This window comes from Poromitra crassiceps (assembly GCF_964638095.1).
Source record: "Poromitra crassiceps genome assembly, contig: HAP1_SCAFFOLD_962, whole genome shotgun sequence".
In the NCBI taxonomy this organism is placed as follows: Eukaryota; Metazoa; Chordata; class Actinopteri; order Beryciformes; family Melamphaidae; genus Poromitra; species Poromitra crassiceps.
The window spans coordinates 27,566-40,000 of record NW_028151448.1 but is presented as its reverse complement, the minus strand read 5'-3'; the positions used below and the strand labels follow the sequence as shown (position 1 = coordinate 40,000).

At 50.8% G+C, this 12,435-nt stretch overlaps 1 pseudogene across 1 annotated transcript in view; it reads right to left on the bottom strand.

The window, feature by feature from the left end:
* Positions 1 to 11,758, bottom strand: part of LOC310771659 (calpain-1 catalytic subunit pseudogene) — a 20,054-nt pseudogene extending 8,296 nt beyond the window's left edge. Inside the window, exon 1 of the transcript XR_014554030.1 lies at positions 11,671 to 11,758. The product of XR_014554030.1 is annotated as a calpain-1 catalytic subunit pseudogene (transcript). The remainder of the gene's footprint in view (positions 1 to 11,670) is intronic.
* Positions 11,759 to 12,435: the final 677 nt, after the last annotated feature.

The window sequence follows — 12,435 nt, the reverse complement described above, 5'->3', positions numbered from 1 at the left end:
CCCCAGCTGCCCTCTGACACACACACACACTTTCTACTGTCCAGTCCCCAGCTGCCCTCTGACACACACACACACACTTTCTACTGTCCAGTCCCCAGCTGCCCTCTGACACACACACACACTTTCTACTGTCCAGTCCCCAGCTGCCCTCTGACACACACACACACACACTTTCTACTGTCCAGTCCCCAGCTGCCCTCTGACACACACACACACACTTTCTACTGTCCAGTCCCCAGCTGCCCTCTGACACACACACACACTTTCTACTGTCCAGTCCCCAGCTGCCCTCTGACACACACACACACTTTCTACTGTCCAGTCCCCAGCTGCCCTCTGACACACACACACACTTTCTACTGTCCAGTCCCCAGCTGCCCTCTGACACACACACACACTTTCTACTGCCCAGTCCCCAGCTGCCCTCTGACACACACACACACTTTCTACTGTCCAGTCCCCAGCTGCCCTCTGACACACACACACACTTTCTACTGTCCAGTCCCCAGCTGCCCTCTGACACACACACACACACACACTTTCTACTGTCCAGTCCCCAGCTGCCCTCTGACACACACACACACTTTCTACTGTCCAGTCCCCAGCTGCCCTCTGACACACACACACACACACTTTCTACTGTCCAGTCCCCAGCTGCCCTCTGACACACACACACACTTTCTACTGTCCAGTCCCCAGCTGCCCTCTGACACACACACACACTTTCTACTGTCCAGTCCCCAGCTGCCCTCTGACACACACACACACTTTCTACTGTCCAGTCCCCAGCTGCCCTCTGACACACACACACACTTTCTACTGTCCAGTCCCCAGCTGCCCTCTGACACACACACACACTTTCTACTGTCCAGTCCCCAGCTGCCCTCTGACACACACACACACTTTCTACTGTCCAGTCCCCAGCTGCCCTCTGACACACACACACACACTTTCTACTGTCCAGTCCCCAGCTGCCCTCTGACACACACACACACTTTCTACTGTCCAGTCCCCAGCTGCCCTCTGACACACACACACACTTTCTACTGTCCAGTCCCCAGCTGCCCTCTGACACACACACACACTTTCTACTGTCCAGTCCCCAGCTGCCCTCTGACACACACACACACTTTCTACTGTCCAGTCCCCAGCTGCCCTCTGACACACACACACACTTTCTACTGTCCAGTCCCCAGCTGCCCTCTGACACACACACACACTTTCTACTGTCCAGTCCCCAGCTGCCCTCTGACACACACACACACTTTCTACTGTCCAGTCCCCAGCTGCCCTCTGACACACACACACACTTTCTACTGTCCAGTCCCCAGCTGCCCTCTGACACACACACACACACACTTTCTACTGTCCAGTCCCCAGCTGCCCTCTGACACACACACACACACACACTTTCTACTGTCCAGTCCCCAGCTGCCCTCTGACACACACACACACACTTTCTACTGTCCAGTCCCCAGCTGCCCTCTGACACACACACACACTTTCTACTGTCCAGTCCCCAGCTGCCCTCTGACACACACACACACTTTCTACTGTCCAGTCCCCAGCTGCCCTCTGACACACACACACACACACACACTTTCTACTGTCCAGTCCCCAGCTGCCCTCTGACACACACACACACTTTCTACTGTCCAGTCCCCAGCTGCCCTCTGACACACACACACACACTTTCTACTGTCCAGTCCCCAGCTGCCCTCTGACACACACACACACACTTTCTACTGTCCAGTCCCCAGCTGCCCTCTGCTATCCCAACTGAACTCTCTTCCTCTTTTCTTTTTTCCCGTTCACATCTGTCAATCATCGCTGACTCTGAAGAGAGCCTGGCTCTCATTGGCTGAGAGAGAGAGCGTTCACATCTGTCAATCATCTCTGACTCTGAAGAGAGTCTGGCTCTCATTGGCTGAGAGAGAGAGCGTTGACATCTGTCAATCATCTCTGACTCTGAAGAGAGTCTAGCTCTCATTGGCTGAGAGAGAGAGCGAGCAGCGGAGCCCCGTTCCGTGTTCCACTGCCAAACAGTGAACCACACCCATTCAGATGGCCTGTTCCACTGGCTCACATCATGTTCTCATCACAAGATTTTATGATTTATAAAATAATTTTATAGATTGTTAAGAGCAACTTTGTAACTTTACAACTAATGCTACTACTACAACAACTACTAGCAGTACTACTACTGCAGCTACTATAGTATTATTACCACTACTACTACTACTACTACTACTATTACCACTACTACCACTTCTTCTTCTACTATGACTACTACTACTCTACTACAACAACAACAACAACAGCAACAACAGCAAAACTCTTGTGTGGCAGAGTTGGGGCAATTATATTTTATACAGTCATTGTTGTAAACCCAGTAGCAATAAACTCTCCGCAGTAATAATCACCCCCCAACCACCCTGCACCAACTCTCTGTTACTCAATGAAGCCCCGCCTCCAACCGCCCTGCACCAACTCTCTGTTACTCAATGAAGCCCCGCCTCCAACCACCCTGCACCAACTCTCTGCATGTTACTCAATGAAGCCCCGCCTCCAACCACCCTGCACCAACTCTCTGCATGTTACTCAATGAAGCCCCGCCTCCAACCGCCCTGCACCAACTCTCTGTTACTCAATGAAGCCCCGCCTCCAACCGCCCTGCACCAACTCTCTGTTACTCAATGAAGCCCCGCCTCCAACCGCCCTGCACCAACTCTCTGTTACTCAATGAAGCCCCGCCTCCAACCACCCTGCACCAACTCTCTGTTACTCAATGAAGCCCCGCCTCCAACCACCCTGCACCAACTCTCTACATGTTACTCAATGAAGCCCCGCCTCCAACCACCCTGCACCAACTCTCTACATGTTACTCAATGAAGCCCCGCCTCCAACCACCCTGCACCAACTCTCTACATGTTACTCAATGAAGCCCCGCCTCCAACCACCCTGCACCAACTCTCTACATGTTACTCAATGAAGCCCCGCCTCCAACCACCCTGCACCAACTCTCTGTTACTCAATGAAGCCCCGCCTCCAACCACCCTGCACCAACTCTCTGTTACTCAATGAAGCCCCGCCCTCTCGGCGGTTCTGACTATCATCATGCGGTTGTGTCTGGGTGTTATCAGCTGCGGGTTATCAGGGTGTCTCTGCTGTGGGTTATCAGGGTGTCTCTGCTGTGGGTTATCAGGGTGTCTCTGCTGTGGGTTATCAGGGTGTCTCTGCTGTGGGTTATCAGGGTGTCTCTGCTGTGGGTTATCAGGGTGTCTCTGCTGTGGGTTATCAGGGTGTCTCTGCTGCGGGTTATCAGGGTGTCTCTGCTGTGGGTTATCAGGGTGTCTCTGCTGCGGGTTATCAGGGTGTTTCTGCTGTGGGTTATCAGGGTGTCTCTGCTGTGGGTTATCAGGGTGTCTCTGCTGTGGGTTATCAGGGTGTCTCTGCTGTGGGTTATCAGGGTGTCTCTGCTGTGGGTTATCGGGGTGTCTCTGCTGTGGGTTATCAGGGTGTCTCTGCTGTGGGTTATCAGGGTGTCTCTACTGTGGGTTATCAGGGTGTCTCTGCTGTGGGTTATCAGGGTGTCTCTGCTGTGGGTTATCAGGGTGTCTCTGCTGCGGGTTATCAGGGTGTCTCTGCTGCAGGTTATCAGGGTGTCTCTGCTGCGGGTTATCAGGGTGTCTCTGCTGCGGGTTATCGGGGTGTCTCTGCTGTGGGTTATCGGGGTGTTTCTGCTGTGGGTTATCAGGGTGTCTCTGCTGTGGGTTATCAGGGTGTCTCTGCTGTGGGTTATCAGGGTGTCTCTGCTGCGGGTTATCAGGGTGTCTCTGCTGTGGGTTATCAGGGTGTCTCTGCTGCGGGTTATCAGGGTGTCTCTGCTGTGGGTTATCAGGGTGTCTCTGCTGCGGGTTATCGGGGTGTCTCTGCTGCGGGTTATCGGGGTGTCTCTGCTGCGGGTTATCGGGGTGTCTCTGCTGCGGGTTATCGGGGTGTCTCTGCTGCGGGTTATCAGGGTGTCTCTGCTGTGGGTTATCAGGGTGTCTCTGCTGTGGGTTATCAGGGTGTCTCTGCTGTGGGTTATCAGGGTGTCTCTGCTGCGGGTTATCAGGGTGTCTCTGCTGTGGGTTATCAGGGTGTCTCTGCTGCGGGTTATCGGGGTGTCTCTGCTGCGGGTTATCAGGGTGTCTCTGCTGTGGGTTATCAGGGTGTCTCTGCTGCAGGTTATCAGGGTGTCTCTGCTGTGGGTTATCAGGGTGTCTCTGCTGTGGGTTATCAGGGTGTCTCTGCTGCGGGTTATCGGGGTGTCTCTGCTGTGGGTTATCAGGGTGTCTCTGCTGTGGGTTATCAGGGTGTTTCTGCTGTGGGTTATCAGGGTGTCTCTGCTGTGGGTTATCAGGGTGTCTCTGCTGTGGGTTATCAGGGTGTTTCTGCTGTGGGTTATCAGGGTGTTTCTGCTGCGGGTTATCAGGGTGTCTCTGCTGTGGGTTATCAGGGTGTCTCTGCTGTGGGTTATCAGGGTGTCTCTGCTGCAGGTTATCAGGGTGTCTCTGCTGTGGGTTATCAGGGTGTCTCTGCTGTGGGTTATCAGGGTGTCTCTGCTGCGGGTTATCAGGGTGTCTCTGCTGCGGGTTATCAGGGTGTCTCTGCTGTGGGTTATCAGGGTGTCTCTGCTGTGGGTTATCAGGGTGTCTCTGCTGTGGGTTATCAGGGTGTCTCTGCTGTGGGTTATCAGGGTGTCTCTGCTGTGGGTTATCAGGGTGTCTCTGCTGCAGGTTATCAGGGTGTCTCTGCTGTGGGTTATCAGGGTGTCTCTGCTGCGGGTTATCAGGGTGTCTCTGCTGTGGGTTATCAGGGTGTCTCTGCTGTGGGTTATCAGGGTGTCTCTGCTGCGGGTTATCAGGGTGTCTCTGCTGTGGGTTATCAGGGTGTCTCTGCTGCGGGTTATCAGGGTGTCTCTGCTGTGGGTTATCAGGGTGTCTCTGCTGTGGGTTATCAGGGTGTCTCTGCTGTGGGTTATCAGGGTGTCTCTGCTGCAGGTTATCAGGGTGTCTCTGCTGTGGGTTATCAGGGTGTCTCTGCTGCGGGTTATCAGGGTGTCTCTGCTGTGGGTTATCAGGGTGTCTCTGCTGTGGGTTATCAGGGTGTCTCTGCTGTGGGTTATCAGGGTGTCTCTGCTGTGGGTTATCAGGGTGTCTCTGCTGTGGGTTATCAGGGTGTCTCTGCTGTGGGTTATCAGGGTGTCTCTGCTGTGGGTTATCAGGGTGTCTCTGCTGTGGGTTATCAGGGTGTCTCTACTGTGGGTTATCAGGGTGTCTCTACTGTGGGTTATCAGGGTGTCTCTGCTGTGGGTTATCAGGGTGTCTCTGCTGCGGGTTATCAGGGTGTCTCTGCTGTGGGTTATCAGGGTGTCTCTGCTGCGGGTTATCAGGGTGTCTCTGCTGTGGGTTATCAGGGTGTCTCTGCTGTGGGTTATCAGGGTGTCTCTGCTGCGGGTTATCAGGGTGTCTCTGCTGTGGGTTATCAGGGTGTCTCTGCTGCGGGTTATCAGGGTGTCTCTGCTGTGGGTTATCAGGGTGTCTCTGCTGTGGGTTATCAGGGTGTCTCTGCTGTGGGTTATCAGGGTGTCTCTGCTGTGGGTTATCAGGGTGTCTCTGCTGTGGGTTATCAGGGTGTCTCTGCTGTGGGTTATCAGGGTGTTTCTGCTGTGGGTTATCAGGGTGTCTCTGCTGTGGGTTATCAGGGTGTCTCTGCTGTGGGTTATCAGGGTGTCTCTGCTGCGGGTTATCAGGGTGTTTCTGCTGCTGGTTATCAGGGTGTCTCTGCTGTGGGTTATCGTGGGTGTCTCTGCTGCGGGTTATCAGGGTGTCTCTGCTGTGGGTTATCAGGGTGTCTCTGCTGTGGGTTATCAGGGTGTCTCTGCTGTGGGTTATCAGGGTGTCTCTGCTGTGGGTTATCAGGGTGTCTCTGCTGTGGGTTATCGGGGTGTCTCTGCTGCTGGTTATCAGGGTGTCTCTGCTGTGGGTTATCAGGGTGTCTCTGCTGTGGGTTATCAGGGTGTCTCTGCTGTGGGTTATCAGGGTGTCTCTGCTGTGGGTTATCAGGGTGTCTCTGCTGCGGGTTATCAGGGTGTCTCTGCTGCGGGTTATCAGGGTGTTTCTGCTGTGGGTTATCAGGGTGTCTCTGCTGTGGGTTATCAGGGTGTCTCTGCTGCGGGTTATCAGGGTGTCTCTGCTGTGGGTTATCAGGGTGTCTCTGCTGTGGGTTATCAGGGTGTCTCTGCTGTGGGTTATCAGGGTGTCTCTGCTGTGGGTTATCAGGGTGTCTCTGCTGTGGGTTATCAGGGTGTCTCTGCTGTGGGTTATCAGGGTGTCTCTGCTGTGGGTTATCAGGGTGTCTCTGCTGTGGGTTATCAGGGTGTCTCTGCTGCGGGTTATCAGGGTGTCTCTGCTGTGGGTTATCAGGGTGTCTCTGCTGTGGGTTATCAGGGTGTCTCTGCTGTGGGTTATCAGGGTGTCTCTGCTGTGGGTTATCAGGGTGTCTCTGCTGCGGGTTATCAGGGTGTCTCTGCTGTGGGTTATCAGGGTGTCTCTGCTGCAGGTTATCAGGGTGTCTCTGCTGTGGGTTATCAGGGTGTCTCTGCTGTGGGTTATCAGGGTGTCTCTGCTGTGGGTTATCAGGGTGTCTCTGCTGTGGGTTATCAGGGTGTCTCTGCTGCAGGTTATCAGGGTGTCTCTGCTGCGGGTTATCAGGGTGTCTCTGCTGTGGGTTATCAGGGTGTCTCTGCTGTGGGTTATCAGGGTGTCTCTGCTGCGGGTTATCAGGGTGTCTCTGCTGTGGGTTATCAGGGTGTCTCTGCTGTGGGTTATCAGGGTGTCTCTGCTGTGGGTTATCAGGGTGTCTCTGCTGTGGGTTATCAGGGTGTCTCTGCTGTGGGTTATCAGGGTGTCTCTGCTGTGGGTTATCAGGGTGTCTCTGCTGCGGGTTATCAGGGTGTCTCTGCTGTGGGTTATCAGGGTGTCTCTGCTGCGGGTTATCAGGGTGTCTCTGCTGTGGGTTATCAGGGTGTCTCTGCTGCGGGTTATCAGGGTGTCTCTGCTGTGGGTTATCAGGGTGTCTCTGCTGTGGGTTATCAGGGTGTCTCTGCTGTGGGTTATCAGGGTGTCTCTGCTGTGGGTTATCAGGGTGTCTCTGCTGTGGGTTATCAGGGTGTCTCTGCTGTGGGTTATCAGGGTGTCTCTGCTGCGGGTTATCAGGGTGTCTCTGCTGCAGGTTATCGTGGGTGTCTCTGCTGCGGGTTATCAGGGTGTCTCTGCTGTGGGTTATCAGGGTGTCTCTGCTGTGGGTTATCAGGGTGTCTCTGCTGCAGGTTATCAGGGTGTCTCTGCTGTGGGTTATCAGGGTGTCTCTGCTGTGGGTTATCAGGGTGTCTCTGCTGTGGGTTATCAGGGTGTCTCTGCTGTGGGTTATCAGGGTGTTTCTGCTGTGGGTTATCAGGGTGTCTCTGCTGTGGGTTATCAGGGTGTCTCTGCTGTGGGTTATCAGGGTGTCTCTGCTGCGGGTTATCAGGGTGTCTCTGCTGCAGGTTATCGTGGGTGTCTCTGCTGCGGGTTATCAGGGTGTCTCTGCTGTGGGTTATCAGGGTGTCTCTGCTGCGGGTTATCAGGGTGTCTCTGCTGCAGGTTATCAGGGTGTCTCTGCTGTGGGTTATCAGGGTGTCTCTGCTGCTGGTTATCAGGGTGTCTCTGCTGTGGGTTATCAGGGTGTCTCTGCTGCTGGTTATCAGGGTGTCTCTGCTGTGGGTTATCAGGGTGTCTCTGCTGCGGGTTATCAGGGTGTCTCTGCTGTGGGTTATCAGGGTGTCTCTGCTGTGGGTTATCAGGGTGTCTCTGCTGTGGGTTATCAGGGTGTCTCTGCTGTGGGTTATCAGGGTGTCTCTACTGCGGGTTATCAGGGTGTCTCTGCTGTGGGTTATCAGGGTGTCTCTGCTGTGGGTTATCGGGGTGTCTCTGCTGCGGGTTATCGGGGTGTCTCTGCTGTGGGTTATCAGGGTGTCTCTGCTGTGGGTTATCAGGGTGTCTCTGCTGTGGGTTATCGGGGTGTCTCTGCTGCGGGTTATCGGGGTGTCTCTGCTGTGGGTTATCAGGGTGTCTCTGCTGTGGGTTATCGGGGTGTCTCTGCTGCGGGTTATCAGGGTGTCTCTGCTGTGGGTTATCAGGGTGTCTCTGCTGTGGGTTATCAGGGTGTCTCTGCTGTGGGTTATCAGGGTGTCTCTGCTGCGGGTTATCAGGGTGTCTCTGCTGTGGGTTATCAGGGTGTCTCTGCTGTGGGTTATCAGGGTGTCTCTGCTGTGGGTTATCAGGGTGTCTCTGCTGTGGGTTATCAGGGTGTCTCTACTGCGGGTTATCAGGGTGTCTCTGCTGTGGGTTATCAGGGTGTCTCTGCTGTGGGTTATCGGGGTGTCTCTGCTGCGGGTTATCGGGGTGTCTCTGCTGTGGGTTATCAGGGTGTCTCTGCTGTGGGTTATCAGGGTGTCTCTGCTGTGGGTTATCGGGGTGTCTCTGCTGCGGGTTATCAGGGTGTCTCTGCTGTGGGTTATCAGGGTGTCTCTGCTGTGGGTTATCAGGGTGTCTCTGCTGTGGGTTATCAGGGTGTCTCTGCTGCAGGTTATCAGGGTGTCTCTGCTGCAGGTTATCAGGGTGTCTCTGCTGTGGGTTATCAGGGTGTCTCTGCTGTGGGTTATCAGGGTGTCTCTGCTGTGGGTTATCAGGGTGTCTCTGCTGTGGGTTATCAGGGTGTTTCTGCTGTGGGTTATCAGGGTGTCTCTGCTGTGGGTTATCAGGGTGTCTCTGCTGTGGGTTATCAGGGTGTCTCTGCTGTGGGTTATCAGGGTGTCTCTGCTGTGGGTTATCAGGGTGTCTCTGCTGCGGTATGAATATTTGATGATTCTCCTCGCATGTGAAATACACTTTCATGCCCCCACCTCACAGCAGGTAGTGACATCTATGAGACATGACAAGCAGACTGCATGCCCAGACACAGAAGGCAGTCTAACAGCACAGTGCTGTACTAGTTCCATGCAAATATGTGAGGAAATAATAGACATGGATTTGCATAGCTTGCACCCATAAGCACAGTGTGTTTATGTGGTTAGGCTACGCCACAGGCTTGTATTCAAATGACTGCAAAGCAAATAGCATATCCATCTGAGACATGCAGTGCCATCTTGAATCCGGTTGAATCTTTGCTAAAGGATAGGGGTGTCACGATACACTCAGTTCACGATACGATACGATACGATACACAATATTGGGTTCACGATAACGATACAATACGATATTTTAACAATATTTTTTGCCATCCTCCGTGTCTGTAACGTCCCTCTCGTCTGTTCAAACAAAGCAATGAAAAGGAGAGCGAGCATGCAATCAGATGCAGATCAGTGCCACAAATGTTCAGCTTCTTTTTCTCACGATATGAGATTTCATCTCAACGATACATATTGTCACGTTTTGATATCGCGATATATTGTGGGACGATATATTGTGACATCCCTGCTAAAGGAGGAACCATATTTTGTTATTATGTCTGTTGAATATAAGACATAACAAAGTGATGAAGACACAGAGAAGAGGAACATGTCTGAGTTGAGCAACACAGACAGGATAATTAGTTCATGTCGGAATGTCTGATGCAAAATCACTGATCACTGTTTTTTTGTGTGCTGATGTCTGGGTCTAATTGACTACTATGGCATTGAGAGAGAGAGAGAGAGAGAGAGAGAGAGAGAGAGAGAGAGAGAGAGAGAGAGAGAGAGAGAGAGAGGAGAGAGAGAGAGAGAGAGAGAGAGAGAGAGAGAGAGAGAGGGGGAGAGGGAGAGAGAGAGAGAGAGAGAGAGAGAGAGAGAGAGACTCATCAGTCTTTAGCTGCCTGTGTGTGTGTGTGTGTGTGTGTGTGTGTGTGTGTGTGTGTGTGTGTGTGTGTGTGTGTGTGTGTGTGTGTGTGTGTGTGTGTGTGTGAGGTCCAGTGTTTGTGCTACCTAGGCATTTTTGAGCATCTCTAATCCCGCATGGCTCCTCCCACACAGCGCACAGATCGTGTTCCGAACACAAAACAGCGTTTACACTGTGATTACATTCTTTCTGACGAGGCTAATGAGCCGTGGAGAAAACACACTCCAGAAACTAGACACGCATTTTAACCACTAGGTGAAACTGAAAGGAGAGTGATTTCTTTGTATAGACCAAATCACCGTGACGTCACCATGTAAACAAATTTACTTCCGGGTACCACTTGGTAAAGGCGGCAGGTTTAAATGTGCGTGTTGTCATATAAATGCTGTCAAACCCTCTCGTTGTTTTCGGCCGACTACTTTCAATTTAAATGGTTAAACGGTTGGTAAACATGATTGTCCGACGTATCTAGCCTTTCTTCTGTGTTTGTTTTATGTAGTGTTAGCTAGCTAATAATGTTTGTTTGTCTGTCAAACTCGCTGTTTTTTTACGTTACAGACAGAGTAACCTCGCGTCACCAGGCTCTTCTCGGAGAGAAAGAGCCTGGTACAGACAGAGCTACTGACGCCAGGTCAATTTAATTTAGCTTCAAGTCTACTCTAGTCTGGTCCAACAGGTAAATTAGCTAGTCTGGTCTCCACTAACGTTAGTGAAAGTGTTGTTATGAATGATATTAAACAACAACACAACACGGACGAACCATTTTTGTCTTCTTTGTCTGTTTTTGTCTTCAACATGTCAGTTTGTGCCGTCCACCGCCATTATAATGTGTGGACCTCAGGGGTACCCGGAAGTAAATGTAAACATCCCGCTGATTTGGTCTATTGTAGAAACAATAGGCTAAATAAAACACAAATACTTTTGAATATGCTTGCAAATGTTTCAAAAGTAGTATTATTGTTGTTATTGTTGTTGTTGTTGTTGTTGTGGTTGTTATTATTATTATTACCACATATTATTACTTAGTAGTACTACTACTAAGTAATAATATGTGGTAATAATACTAATACTATTAGCCTACTGTATGAATGAAGTTGTATGGATTCATTTTAATAGGTTATCTGAAGTCTAAAACTAAATACTTCCAAAATGTAATATTCCTAATGAATGCTATCTAGGCTTTTTGGCCAGTTTTGTAGCCTATATTTTGGCAACACAGGCCTATTGAAATGCACGCAGCACGCCTATGTAAAATCTAGCCTGTTTTTGCAATAGATCACACACAGCTCTGGTTTTTCTAGAAGAATGTAGTCGTGCTGGTAGGTGTGTGCCTGCCCTGCTGTGCAAACAGTGTCCAGCTGTCAGACAAACTTACACTGTGTATCTCGTCAACTTCTCAAGTTAACCTAAAGGAACAGCTGGCCGTCGTCACCACACCCGACTCTAGCCTATCATGTGGGAAACATTTCAAGCAGCTAATTAAGAGATTTACCGAGCAACAGTTGCGGGATTTACGGGTTTGAAACTGTGTGTGTAAACTCTAGGGTGTGTTAGGATGTCTTTCTCTGTGCATGATTTGGTCATATCCACGGTTCAACACCAGCTCACAAACTTCAAGCTGATAAAACTTCAGACCAGGATCTCATAAAGCGCCACGACACACAGAAGTTTAAGCGAACCAATGCTGATACAAAAAGATGTGTATATTTACCTTTGCTGGTGGGCTGTTTCCTTGACAAAAGCGCTTATTTTCACATTCAATTATGCTGCGTGACTTTCTCTGCTCCCTTCCATGTTGCGCGCAGTTCCGTCCCCTCCCCTGTTCTTTACCATAGCAGCAGTACAGTTATTTAGAAACGCCCTGCCTGTGAGCGTGTGCGCCCCGATCACTGTGCGTCTGCGCACTGCCCACCAACCCCACACTGCAGTGAGAGGGAAGTCTCCACATGTAGTCGTTATGTATGTAGCCTATCTCTCGTACAGTGGGATATCTCCATTAGACTTGATAGCCTAAAAAGCAAGTTTCTTCATGTTAATTAGGCCTAATTTGCACAGTAGGTTATCATTCGGCAGTGGTTGATTTAGGTGCTGCAACATAATCTGCCTTAATTCACTAATAGGCCTATGATATTCCTTTCTTTTTTAACCTTCTGATATTTTCTGTTGTGTTATTTTATATAGCCTTGTGCGTTGGGATTTGTGTAGTATAATTTAAAAACAATATCATATGATTGTCTTTTTTGTATTGGGTTATCGATGTTTTTGCTAACCCAGATGTTATTAACATATTTTATTACACAAATCCATAATAAACTCTAGGTAAGGATGTTTAGTAATTTTGCGTAAATACTGACACCTAGTGGTTGCAATTAAGAATTGCGACGCTCCGGCTCGAACTTCATGTCCCAGTGGTCAATGGGGTTTCCCAACATGCTCTGCTGCATCCATCCCGTTCTCGTTGCTCGTCGTGCTCGTG